The 13,097-nt window shown below is 31.9% G+C and overlaps 1 pseudogene; it reads right to left on the bottom strand.

Moving 5' to 3' along the window:
* Positions 1 to 12,978: 12,978 nt before the first annotated feature.
* On the bottom strand, positions 12,979 to 13,097 carry LOC118603438 (annotated as a pseudogene).

Raw genomic sequence — 13,097 nt, 5'->3', positions numbered from 1 at the left:
ATGTAAAGGTGTCGGATTTTAAGATGGAATGGCACAGCACTGACACTGTGACCTCCTTTCACTAAGATAATTACTTTAAATCATTTTTATAGTGCAACGTTTTGTACTTTAGTGCTAGTTATGATAGCTTGGGCATCAAAATCTAACATGGATCTGATCTGGTGTCATAGTAATAATTCTCTTCATCTCCCCAAATATAGAAACCATCACTTTAACCCTTTAAATAATATTATGCGACTAAGATACATGGAGTATTTTAAAATGTGCCATTGCCAATGGAAGATTATAGAGAAAAATTTTAGAGGAAACAGATTAAATGAAATATTAGTAATCAGAATATGGAGTCTAGCAGACACTATACAGCCCTGTGTCCTAGAGATAATAAAACTTTAAAATATTAGTTTATCTTATTTTTTATATGAAATAAGAGTTATAGAATTAAAATATACTCTAAAGTAGAGTTGATTGGCTAGTAGTAATGCACTTAAGCTAGGGAGAATCATTTTACCTGTTTAAAGGTTTGGAGAAAATAATTAATGTAGCTAATCATAATTCTTTAATAAATACAATTATTAAGGCTCAGGTTAATAAGAAGTTTACTTTATGAAACATCTATCACATTAGAATAATTAAAAACTAATTGTTTAAAGCCAGAAAATCTATATCAGAATGCTATAGTCATTGAATAGACAGAGGAATCAAATAGAAGGTAAATAGAAAGATTTCATTTTTAAGATTTTTAAGCATAAAATAGTTGTTACTATTAATCAGTAAAGAACAATAATAGAACATTGAACATATAATCTAAAAGTTGAAAATATTGTCCATAATAACCACAGAAATCAAGGTACAATTGAAAATGTAATGGTATTACATTCATTACAAAAGAATTAAATTATAGTTCACATATTTGGTTATTATTTTTATAATTAAAATTACAAAGTAACTTTTGTAAATAATTATGTAATATATACAATATTTAAAAAGTTTTAAAATCATCTAAAATTTGACTATTTCTGAGATAAAAATCAACACTTCGGTGAATATTCTTTTATAAATCTCTTTATGAATTATATGTAAATGCATAAATTTAAGTAAGTATATATCATATGTACTGTTCTCATAATGGGTAATTATATTTTGCCTTTTTCCCTTCTTCCTCCTTCTTCCTCACTTCCCCTGCTCTACTTTTTCAACTTTTATCCTAGGAGCCAGTGATAAATAACCTGGTCTGAATATCCTTTCTCGAAATATGCATGTAATCACATACACGTGCATATATATACTGTATATATGTGTGTACATGCATCATAGTAGATAATATTAAACACTAATATTAAACACAAATATGTGCATGTGTACATGTCATATACGTATGTGTGTATATGTGTGTGTATACACATACACATACATTGGCCTTTTTCAGAGTTTGTATTATAGAAATTGAATAATTATGTATAAATGTCTCTGAATCTAACTTGTCTCATTTTATAAAACAGACTAGAAACCCCTCTATTCCTGTAATTCTATTACTTATGCAACCATTATTTTTGCAACCACAATTTATGGAACCGTGCAATGGTTTTACAGATTTCCTGCTTGCCTGCCTTCCTTCCTTCCTTCCTTCCTTCCTTCCTTCCTTCCTTCCTTCATTCATTCATTCTTCCCTTCCTTCCTCCTTTTTGTTAATACTGAATATGCTACAGTCTATATCTTTCTATATATAATTGATGCACTTTTTTCCTATGGGATACTTCAATGAGATTTGGATTGATGCATCGAATTATATATGAGCTTTTATTGTAATAAATGTGTCCAGGCTTCTGTTGAAAATGGCAGTACCAATCTTAATTTCACAATTAATGTATGAGTGCCATATCTTTGTCAACACGGTGTTAGTACTCTTTAGTTTTTGTATTTCTTTGAAAACTCGGGAGCTTCCTAGGTGAAATCAGAAGTTGGCCCCTATACACAAAAGACAAAGACGAAGAGGCAGGCCACTCCAGATCAGTAGGTGACAGGATTAACAAGTGAAGGAACTTTCTTACAAGGCTTATCTTTTCAGCTGCAAGATGAGATGACTGTAACTGCTCATCAGAATCTTAAACAAGTATGTCACATATTCAGTCCACATGATCCCAACAACTCATTGCTCTCTCAAGGCTGCCTCCATCCTTCAAAACGACTCCCACTGTGAGAATAGGGGACAGAATGTACATTCCAAGAACAGGGGAGAGGGTGAGAAGCCTCTAATTGCCCATTTCCAGCTTGCAGTGTAACTGGCAGTCACATTCTCTCGATTACCTCCTTTACATGTGTCACTATTTGTTACTTTAATTTGTATTTTCTCCAGAAGTGGAGCACCAGACTACATATTTTGGGGCATTTTATTTACTTTTATGAATTGTCTGTTGTTGATTCAGCATTTTCTTGTTGCTTCATTAGAATTATCAATTGTAACAACTTTTTAAAAATTATCTTTTAAGTGACACATATAAACATTTTCTCAGGTTATATAGTTTTACTTTGTTTATAGTATTTTATATCATAAATATTTGATACATGTATAACACCTACCTTTTAGCTTTAGTTCAGTTGAAACTTCCTTCTAAGCCATAGATGGTAAAATACATTATTATAAATTTTATTGTAGTTGACATAAGTACACCAATTATAGATGGAGATTGTCAGAGTGGACTGAAAAATAAAAAACAATAGCGAGACCCAACTACACCTTATGTTGTCTACAAGAACACACTTTACATAATAAAGACACAGATAGATTAAAAATAAAGAGATGGAGAGATAAACTATGCTAAGGTTAATCAAAACAAAGCAGGGGTTGATATACTAACAGCAGACGAAGCTAATTTCAGAAAAAGGCAGATTATCAAGGAAAATGAGGGGCATTACATGATAATGAAGGCATAAAATCTTTAAAAAGACATAAAAAGTCTTTGCGTAAGCACTTAACAACACAGCCTGAAAATACATAAGGCAAAAATTTATAGAAACACAAGGAAAAATCAATTAGTCCAGTATTATAGTTGGACCCTGCAATATCTGTCAGTAACTGATAGATCCAACAGAAAAAATGATTAGTAAGAATAAAGGTGACAGGATCAGCACTATCAATCGGCCTAACCCAACTGATATTTTTAAAATACTCTATCCATTAACAACAGAATGCACCTTCTTCCTAGGATCACATGCAACATAAACTAAGATGGACCCCAAATGTACCACACTAAAGTACAATGTTTGTAATAGGGATCTGGGTATCAGGTATGTAGGAATTGTCTATCCTATGGTTGCACATTTTCCCTTTAATCTAAAAGCATTTGAAAATAAAAGCTATTTTAAAATTATAGATGAGAATTTAAAAAGTGTACTTAGACTTTTTAATACTTATATTTAGATACATTATTCATGGAAAAATCATAACAGTGAATTCAAAATTTTTTAAATGCACAAAACATTAAGCTAAAAAGTTTAATTTGTTTTATATTTGGAAGGAAATGTAATTAGGTTATAAAATATGAAAAAATATTTTTATATTAGCACATATATCTAACTAAAAGTAGTTTGACTACATAAAATGTTTATTATTATGAAATACATTTCAACATTTAATATATTATTTACCTATAAACAAAACGAATAATCTGTGAAAATATTTTTGATAACTTTGTTATGTTTCTTCAGTTTCTTTTGATGCTTTTCTTAAAAGAAGGTTTTAAGATTAATACCAATGTTCATTAATAGTAATAGGCAGTTTCTTGAATATCGAATGCTCTTATGAAGGATTATGAAGGATTTAATGTTAACTATTAAAATGAATTCACCAGTAAGAAAAAAAGAACATTGCACAAAATGTCACCTAACATTTCAAATTATTTGTTGCAAGTCATTAAGAAATCAGCCAATAAACTCTTCTATATAATGGTAATATAAATATTTCATGACAAAAGTCAGTGTTCTCCTGCTGACAAATGATAATGTCATTGCAATGCTTTCTTAGAGCTATGTTCAAGAAGTATGTGGCTTAAAGTTTACCTGATTTGAATATGAAAAGCTTTGGGTAAAGTTCACAGTCCTTCATGCAGAGAGCACAAGTTAGTATTACCCATCTGTGAAAATAATTTAATATTTAGTGATATGGGATAAGACTTTCTCTACTAATACAATATAAGTCTTCTTAGAATACTACAAGTATAGAAATTATTGACGAATCTCAATCTTGGTATATTTTAACAATCCAGTCAGTACAAGAACTAAGAATTGCTTCATAGATCAAACACATATTGATGTTATTTCCAGAGTGTTACCAAATTAGTGAATGTGATCAAAAGGTACTTTCTGAATCAGAAAGAAAAATTCATTATATTTTTATTTTCAGGCCTTTCTTTACTGTCCTTTATCTTTCATAAAATTGTTGACTTTTTGAACATTTGCAAATTGCTTGTACATTGCTGTGTAAAATATGAAGAAACCATCAAGTTTGAAAACCTCATTTCATATTATGTGGTTCATACATGTGTGAGGTGATTTAATTCCTAGTCAGTTTAACTGCATTCTCACAGCACTGAGTTCTCACCCACATTATGTTTACTGTACACTATCTTATACCGCATTTACCTATGTCTCCCCGGCAGAGCATTTTCATATATTTTGGAATCCTCCACCCAAACACAACATCATGATATTGTAGGTGTTCCATAATGACACAAACTTTTGTACCTCTCAACTAGGTATGACAGTGGCTATTATTCTTCTTCAGGTTCTAGTCTTTACAGAGAGGCTCTGGAATTCTGTAATGGACAGTGCATATTTTGCAGATGGCTACTAAGATAGCTTCTGAATTCTTACTTCCCTTTCCATCCCTTTGCTTTTCTTCTTCTATGAATAAGACATTTTGCTATGAGAATAGAACAGAGCTTCCCAACAGCTCACTGGTGCCCTGTAGAGGTTTATAATATGTCATAAGAGATTGATTGTAGTCCTTGAGATGGATAGGTGAGGCTTAGAAGCTTCCAGAAACTCTTCAGCCTATAGATTACACCTATAGATTAAAGTAGACTTGTCCCTGGTTCCTCTGAGGGAGATGGGGATTAAATGGAGTCAGACTTGTCTTATAAGCAGTGAGCATGTTAAAGATAATGAGTGTTCACTGCTCATCTACAAGATACTGAGGACAACCGCAAAGGTGTACTACCATGTGACTGTCTACCTCAGCCGCACCACACACACTGTCCATTACAGAAGGGGCCTGTGGAATTTCTGGATGGCCTCCTCTTCCCAGGGCTCACAGACCTTGTCACTCAGCCCAAGGTGTTGCCAACTAAGGGCCAGAGAACAGGAAAAGTTGAGTGAGGCTCTGAACAGGTGACTTTTCAGGTGGTCACCCAAGTTTTGAGTTTACAAATGCTAACACTTTTGTCCCTTTGCAGTTAATGTACCTTGCGTGGGCATTCTGGAAATCAAGGATCACTATTTTGAAATACTTAACATGAAAAGCTCTTATTATATCTAAAATCCATACCCATAGTTACAAGAAAATTCAATATAAAGTTGTCAATTAAGAAGACAAATTATTTAATAACTTCAACTTGGAAAAAGAGTTAAATGATTATTAAATAAACAACTCATATTTTTATCACCAAAGATTAAACGAAGTTTCTCATAGATGATACTAAAAAAAATGTTAAGAGATCACAACTAAGTCGTGAAAATTTGCATTTAGCCATTCAAAGCATAAAACCTATTTTAAAAAAAATAACATTCACAAGACATGTTTCTCTTTAAAAACTGGAAAACAAACATTATTTTGAAATTCGATACTAATTCATCCCTTACTATTTTCCTTACTACTCTGTAGTTCATTATTCTTATCATAATTATTTAATATATTGAACAGTTGATTAGGCTTTTCACCAATACTATTATAGACACGTTCCAAAGGTGGAAGCCCTGTTTCAGTGGCACAGAATCAATGAGATATACCACAAGCTTTGAAGGAGCTTCACATCTCAAAAGTTATGAGAACATAAACCGAAATGTCTGCAGTAAAGTATGAAACTAGAAGCACCTGGGTGCTATAGAGGCCGACAACTGAGCAATTGCATTTAGCTGGAGAATTGAGAGAATAGTGAGGATAAGGGGAGAGAAGTTAAAGGAAAAGACACAAAAGAGAAGAAAAAAAAAAAGCCTGCTTAAGATAAAAAGATAGAAACAGACATTTACTTTGTCTATTTCCACAGATTTTCATGCCCTCATTTCCTATTTTCTCTCAACCCACTAAAACTGGTTTCTGTCACTCACTGATAAACTGAAACTGCTTTTCATTTCTAATGAACAATTTTTAGACTACATTTTTTTCTCTGTAGTATGTGACACAATTAGTATTCTCTCTTTTTACCTGAAATCCATGACACCATTTTCTCCTGCTGTCCTCTTAGTTTGACTTGTCTTTATCTTTTGTTCACTTCTTTTCTTTGCCCACCCTGTTTCTCAGTGTCAGTCCTAGGTCCTCTTTTCCCTCTCTGCACCCTCTCCTTGCGTTTCCTTGTCTCTTCCATGATGTGAAATATTACATTTGGCTGACTTCTCCTAGATTTAAATGTCTGATCCAGATTGCCCATCTGAGCCTCGGATCCATTATACCATATTCTATTGCAGAGTTGCTATCTCCATTATACGTCCCTCAAGGTAATCAACAAGTCACAAATCTTTTCATTTTCCAATTCCTATACTGCAACGCATAATCATCAACCTATTCATTCAATGTAGAAATTCAGAAGACATCTTTTCTTCTCTAGATCTCTTTTCCTTTCATTCAGTCTATCATGCAGTCCTACCAATACTACCTCTGAAATCTGTCTGCATCTCTGTGCCACTTCTTTAGCTAAAAATGAAAAAAATATATAACTTATGAAAGTTTAATATATGGACTTACATTAGAGTGTGAGAACACAGTCCATATGTTAGCTAGCCATATGTTTTCCATTGTACATGAGTTTTTCATAGAAAATGGTGGAATTTATGTAATCTCAATGGGTTAGTAGTGATACCTCGAATTGTTGCTTTGCTCTCAGTATTTCTAAGTAGGTTACATGGTACAAGATGCTTTCAAGGTTGGTCACTTTTATAAAAACAAGTTACTTGAATCCTAGAATATTTGTAATTCTTTGTAATGTAAAAAAGACTGCCTATACAAATCTTTTGTACAACACAGAGATTTTGTTATTTGTCTAAGGCAAATTACTTGAAACAGTTGGAAAACTTAAAAAAAAAAAAAAAGACAGTGCTTCAAATCTGCTGACCTGTTAGGTAAATTGTTGTCAGCAGGATATTGTGTAGCATATTTTTAAAATGTATTTTTTAGCAAGTATTTATACAATCAATTTATTCCATTAAAGTATAGATGACATTTTAGCACTTGAGAAAATAACTGCTTTTTGAAAAGAAAAATTCACATTATAGAAATATAATTTTAAAACTGTATGCTTGTCAGTGTTTCTATCATGTGTTTTTTTTTCTTTGTTGAAAAATGTCCATGAGACTCCTATGAACCAAATTCAAATACTTAAAAAAAAAAAAAACTCAGGAATATAATACATTCCCATATATTTTAAACCTATTATAAAATAAGACTTTCTGATGAGAATATAATTTAATAAAAAGTTTCAACACATAAACTTTAAATAATGAATGTATTTGGTTGAAAAATAAGTATTTTGGTTAGATAAACACAACATGGTGAACTTGTTCCATTTGGATCTATATATCTCTATGGTGTATTTTCAACTTTGCTAGCCATTAAAACCAGTATCAAAACAAACTAAAATTATAATCAGATCTTCAAATATCTACACCATACAGTACCATGGCAAAATTTCAAAACTAATAAAGCACACTTGACCATACTGTTCTCATAAGAATATCAATTTAAAAATATAGTAATATAAAGCACATAATTTTATTAGAATTTATTAACAGATTAAAAAACATTATTTTAGAAAAATATTTAAATCATGTAAATAAAATGCACTTGAACTATTCTTTATGTCCACTTTTCATTTCCATATTTGCATGGTCTAATGTCCAAATATATTAGTATGTTGGGGTGATAATAAGAGCAAGTAACCTATAAATTCCACTAAATATATATTGTACTGTGTGTTCATTTTTATTTTACTAATAGAACGGTTCAGAAAAGTTTGGATACCACTATCATCTCTATGCAATGTGAAAAGTCTTTCATAAGATAGAGATATACACAAGATGTCCACGGTTTCTTTGCCTATAATCTAGTTTACCCACATTCTAGCTTACTCTATGGATATAGAATAAACAACCTAAGAATGAACAAAATCGATCGTTAGAATACAATAACCACTCTTTGAATCATTTTTGTAGCCTACATGATTCTCCGATTTCTCTACGCATTTGATATGCTCCTTCACTGTCTTACCAAGGATTTCATTTATTTCATGTGGATTCTATTCTAACCAAGATATTCTGCATGCTTTTGTGCTTGTTCTAGAAGTATTTTGGTTTGTATAACCTTGTACATTTTATGTTCTCCAATTACAAAGCAAGCTTCACTTTTCTCCATTAATCCATGAACCTTTACATTGGGTGTGAAAGTAATTTTCTGTATGACATACATAGTTTTTATTTTCCTAGGAAATATTTAATCTTCACTTATTTGTGGTTTTATGAAAAGATCTCTCAAGTAAAGTGTTACATTGTACAGAACAACAAAATATTTTACTTTCGTACAGTATATATCTCTACTCATAAAATCCCTATGAAAAATCTAGTTATGTTTAATTTATAGCAGTATTCCACTATTTCAGATAGTAAGGAAGCAGTAGATATTATCAATCTATTTTCTAATAATAATACATAAAAGTATAACAAATTTGATGTAGTATTAATGTTCGACAGATTAAAATTTACTACTTAAAAAAATCTACATTTATTAATTACCGTAAAGATTTAAAAGCCACATAAACCAGCACTATCGCCACCATCATAAAAGCAACCTTTAATTTGAGTGGTGTTCTTTGAGGAACATTCAGCTAAGGCAAACCTTTTCTCCCATGTAATTTGAAAATGATGTTCTTATGCTTATGAAAGTAATACAGATTAATTTTTAAAGGTTGAAAGTACATGAAAATATACAAAAGTAAATACGAATGACCTATTATCTCACATTCCATGAATAATCACTAATAATGCTTTCTTCAAAATACATCTGATTTTATATGAAATTATAACATGTATGATATTTCTATGTACTTTCCTACTAACACTATATTTTTGTATTCCTCTAGAATAAAATAAAGATATTTAAATAATTAGTTTCAACAGTATATTCAGAGATGGTAGTAATCGAGCACTTTCATGAATAGTTTACAATCTCTTCATTGGACTGTTTTGAACAATCAAGAAAGCAGACAGGTTTGTGAGCAGAGTTATCTTGAAAGTGAAGGCATTATGGCTCCATGTTATTTTTGTTAAAAATGCTATGCAAAATATATTCAGTCACAGCCAAGGATATTTTCAAGGAAAGGCAGTTGGATAGGGTGTGACTAAATACATACCACTCAATCCTCTTAGGTGCTAAAAAAAAAAGAAAAAAAAAAAGAATCAGAAAACAGGAGAGAGAATGTTCAGTTTAGGACTTAAATCCAAACTGGGATACATGTAATTAATAATGGAGAAGAGAGTAACTCTAGTATAAATCGATTATTTGAGTTAAGTAACAGATGGTTATACGACTAGAGCGTCTACCTTTATTTCACTTTGTTTAGAGTTTTTCCTTTCTAACCAAGCAAAAATTTCTATTTGTTAAACTGAAAAAAATAAATGTTATTGATTGAACATTGCAACCATGACATTTGTGTTAAATGACTCAGTCAATACTAACATTTCTACAAATACGCAAATGTACTTAATTTTTCTTTCATTAATGGTGTATAAGCTTCAGCTTAAGTCAGAGCTAAGGCAAAGATAATCGGTGCAGACCAATTAAAGGGAATTAAATGGAATAGTCTAAAGAGCATAGGCTTTAAGGCAGAAAGATGTTGCTTTGAATCCTGCTGAACCATTACTAGCTGTATGACATTGAACTGTTTACTTCACCCTCTAAGTTTTAATTTTCTCACCTCTAAAACAAGGTTAGTACTATCTAAATTGAAAGATTGTTTTAAGAACTAAAAATTGCATTTATAACACAGTAGTAGCTTAATAAAGGATAATTATCATTGTCACCATTAATTGTCTGAAGTCAAATTAAACTTAAAAACATTAAACATGTATTTTACTAATGTGTCCAGCGTAGATGTTAAAATTGGGAGGCTCAATCTAACATCCACTTTTTACAGTCTGAAATGTCATTTTGGAAGGGTTTGATTATCCAAGTTCATCAATTCTCCATCAACTATCTGTATATGAATCAAGTTAAACAAAATGGCCTGTGATTTTATCATCAGAAGAAATAAAATAAGATGTTAATAAATAGAGGAGAAATGTATAGCTCAAAACTCCATTTTGTGTCACTTGCTAATTTATTTACCAATATTTATTTAATGTTTACATGTGCCAGGCTCTTCAGAGTCTAGTTTTATTCAAACTTCTACACTTTACTGGCTACCAAGCTCCACCTTGATTCCTATCTCTAGGCTACTCCTTGCTCCTAATGCACATCAACTTCTTTCCTCTTTCTGGAATATTCCTCCATTTCTTAACTAATGAAAATCTTCCAGTGTTTGTAATGAAGCTCAAATATTATCTTTCCATGGTGATTTCCTTGCCCATGCCTATCCTGGAATAGATATATTAGATGAGGAGCTAGTACTAGGGTGGGACAGATCTGTGATCCCTGCCTTGAAGGAGATCACATTAGGTTTCTACCACTAATGTGGGTTTACAACATACTTCTTTTTACTTATAGGTAAATGAGTGTTTATGTATACATCTCTGTGTTTTGAATCCTTTAATTGTAAGGAACAAATGGCATAATGGATAAAACACTTGTTCATTTCCTCGTGATACCATGATCCCTAGAAAATGATCTAGAAATATGTGGTGAATGAGTGAATGAATGAGGGAAAGACTGCCAGGTCCTACTTAGTGACCCCTTTCAATTACAGTGACTCCAAAGAGGAATGAGAAACATAAAACAAGGAAAGTAATCTTTTTTGTGTAATGAGGATTCTGTGGTCCTGGAAGAGAGATAATTTATCAGCATTAAAGTCACGCACAATGTCAATCAGCTTCACAGAGAGACCATGTGAGGTAGATAGATGACAAAAGATTAATCAAGCAACTGCTATAGGGTAAGATTAGTGTGCTGATTTCAAGCAAGGTTGACAGATTAAAAAGGTAAAGCAATGCACTTCATGAGGCACCAGGGTATTGTTCTTATTGCTGGAAAGTGAATGCAGTAAAATTTATGAAAATCAAAAAGTGTCAGTTCAATTGGGGAAAAAAACTAGGCCCTGCCAAGAAATAATTTAGCTAATAAATACATAAATAAATTTATTAAATTGTTGGTATTATTCTGGATAATGCACTAGCTTCTTATAGAACAGAATGCCATAAATAATATCATTTATTCACATTAATGTCCATGGACTTCAATGTTTTCCAAGCATGTCGATAATTAACAATAATAGGGATGGGTTTCCAATAATTGCCCGTGGCTGAAAACAAAAATATGGTAGAAAACATTTCATTATTTTGGGAAAACAAGTTCAGGTTGACATCATAAGTATATGTAATTTATTACTTGATTGTTGGAGAGCCAGGTTTTTCACTGTTGAAAAGAAATTATGAGTTGGCCTCATTATATAAAGGAGATCAAGGAGGCTTCTATCTGTATTTTTTAAATCATCATTATGATATCATAGATTTAACATTGATGTTTTCTAATATATTGCAGGTATTATTCTTTTTGATATCTAAGCAAGATAAGCAAGAAAGGAGGCTAGAATGAGTACTGCAGTGCTGGATTTGAGTTGGAGTTATCAGTATAAACTCTTGTTTAGCTGAATATATATTTAGATAGATAGAGAAGCAATTATGGATATGTGTGTATACATTGGTTAGTATACTACCTCTGTCCTATGTGACAACCTGGAAACAATGATCACCCAGTTATAACGAGTACACCTATCATACAGAGTTTGCTTCTTAAATATCATTTTCCAGTAAAAGAAAATAGGACTCCTTTAAGTGTCATACTAAGGCTAGGATACGAAGTATAGAAAATGATCCTGAGCCATATTTTGTAACTCACTTACAAGGAGTAGAATAGAGAAAAGAAAAATAGTACTTCTTCACAGTAGAGGAACCTTGTTTTTAACCAACAGACAGTGGTTATCGTGACCAATTTCAATGGGAATAGCATGGATCTCCTGAGATCACGTGATAAGAACACTAAATTTTTATGGAATTCTCACCAAAAATTCATAACCACAGTTTAATTATGAAAAAAGCATCAGACAAATTTAAATTGGGGGGCATTCTACAAAACACCTAACCAGTATTTATCAAACTGTCAAGGTCATGAAAACAAAGACAAACTGTTGCAGGATAGAAGAGATCAAGGAGACGTGACAACTGAAGGCAAGGAAGTCCCCTGTATCAGATTCTAGAACAGAAAAATACACTAATGGAAAAACCGTTAAAATCCAAATGAAGTCTGGAGTTAAGTTAATAGCAACATGCTAGTGGTAGTTTCTTAGTTTGGGCAGATGTACCAGAATAATGTAGGATGATCACATTAAGGAAAACTAATGTAGGGAAACACTGTAGTATCTTTGAAACTTCTGCAAATCAAAAGTTATTCCAAAATAAATTTTCTTTTTTATTTATTTTTATTTTTTTAGGCGAGGCAATCCTTGGTTGACTTCACAGATTGCAAGGATCTTGTCAGTTTACAATCCCTTTTTAAAAATTTTTTTACACCTACAGCGCTTGGTCTTCCTAGGTGGTCTTCCATCCAAGTACTAACCAGGCCCAACCCTGCTTAGCTTCTGATATCAGATGGGATCAGGCTTGTTCAGGGTGGCATGGCCTTAGAC

Source organism: Rousettus aegyptiacus, unplaced genomic scaffold, assembly GCF_014176215.1.
Source record: "Rousettus aegyptiacus isolate mRouAeg1 unplaced genomic scaffold, mRouAeg1.p scaffold_m13_p_5, whole genome shotgun sequence".
Lineage (NCBI taxonomy): Eukaryota > Metazoa > Chordata > Mammalia > Chiroptera > Pteropodidae > Rousettus > Rousettus aegyptiacus.
This window is presented reverse-complemented; position numbering and strand designations above follow the sequence as displayed.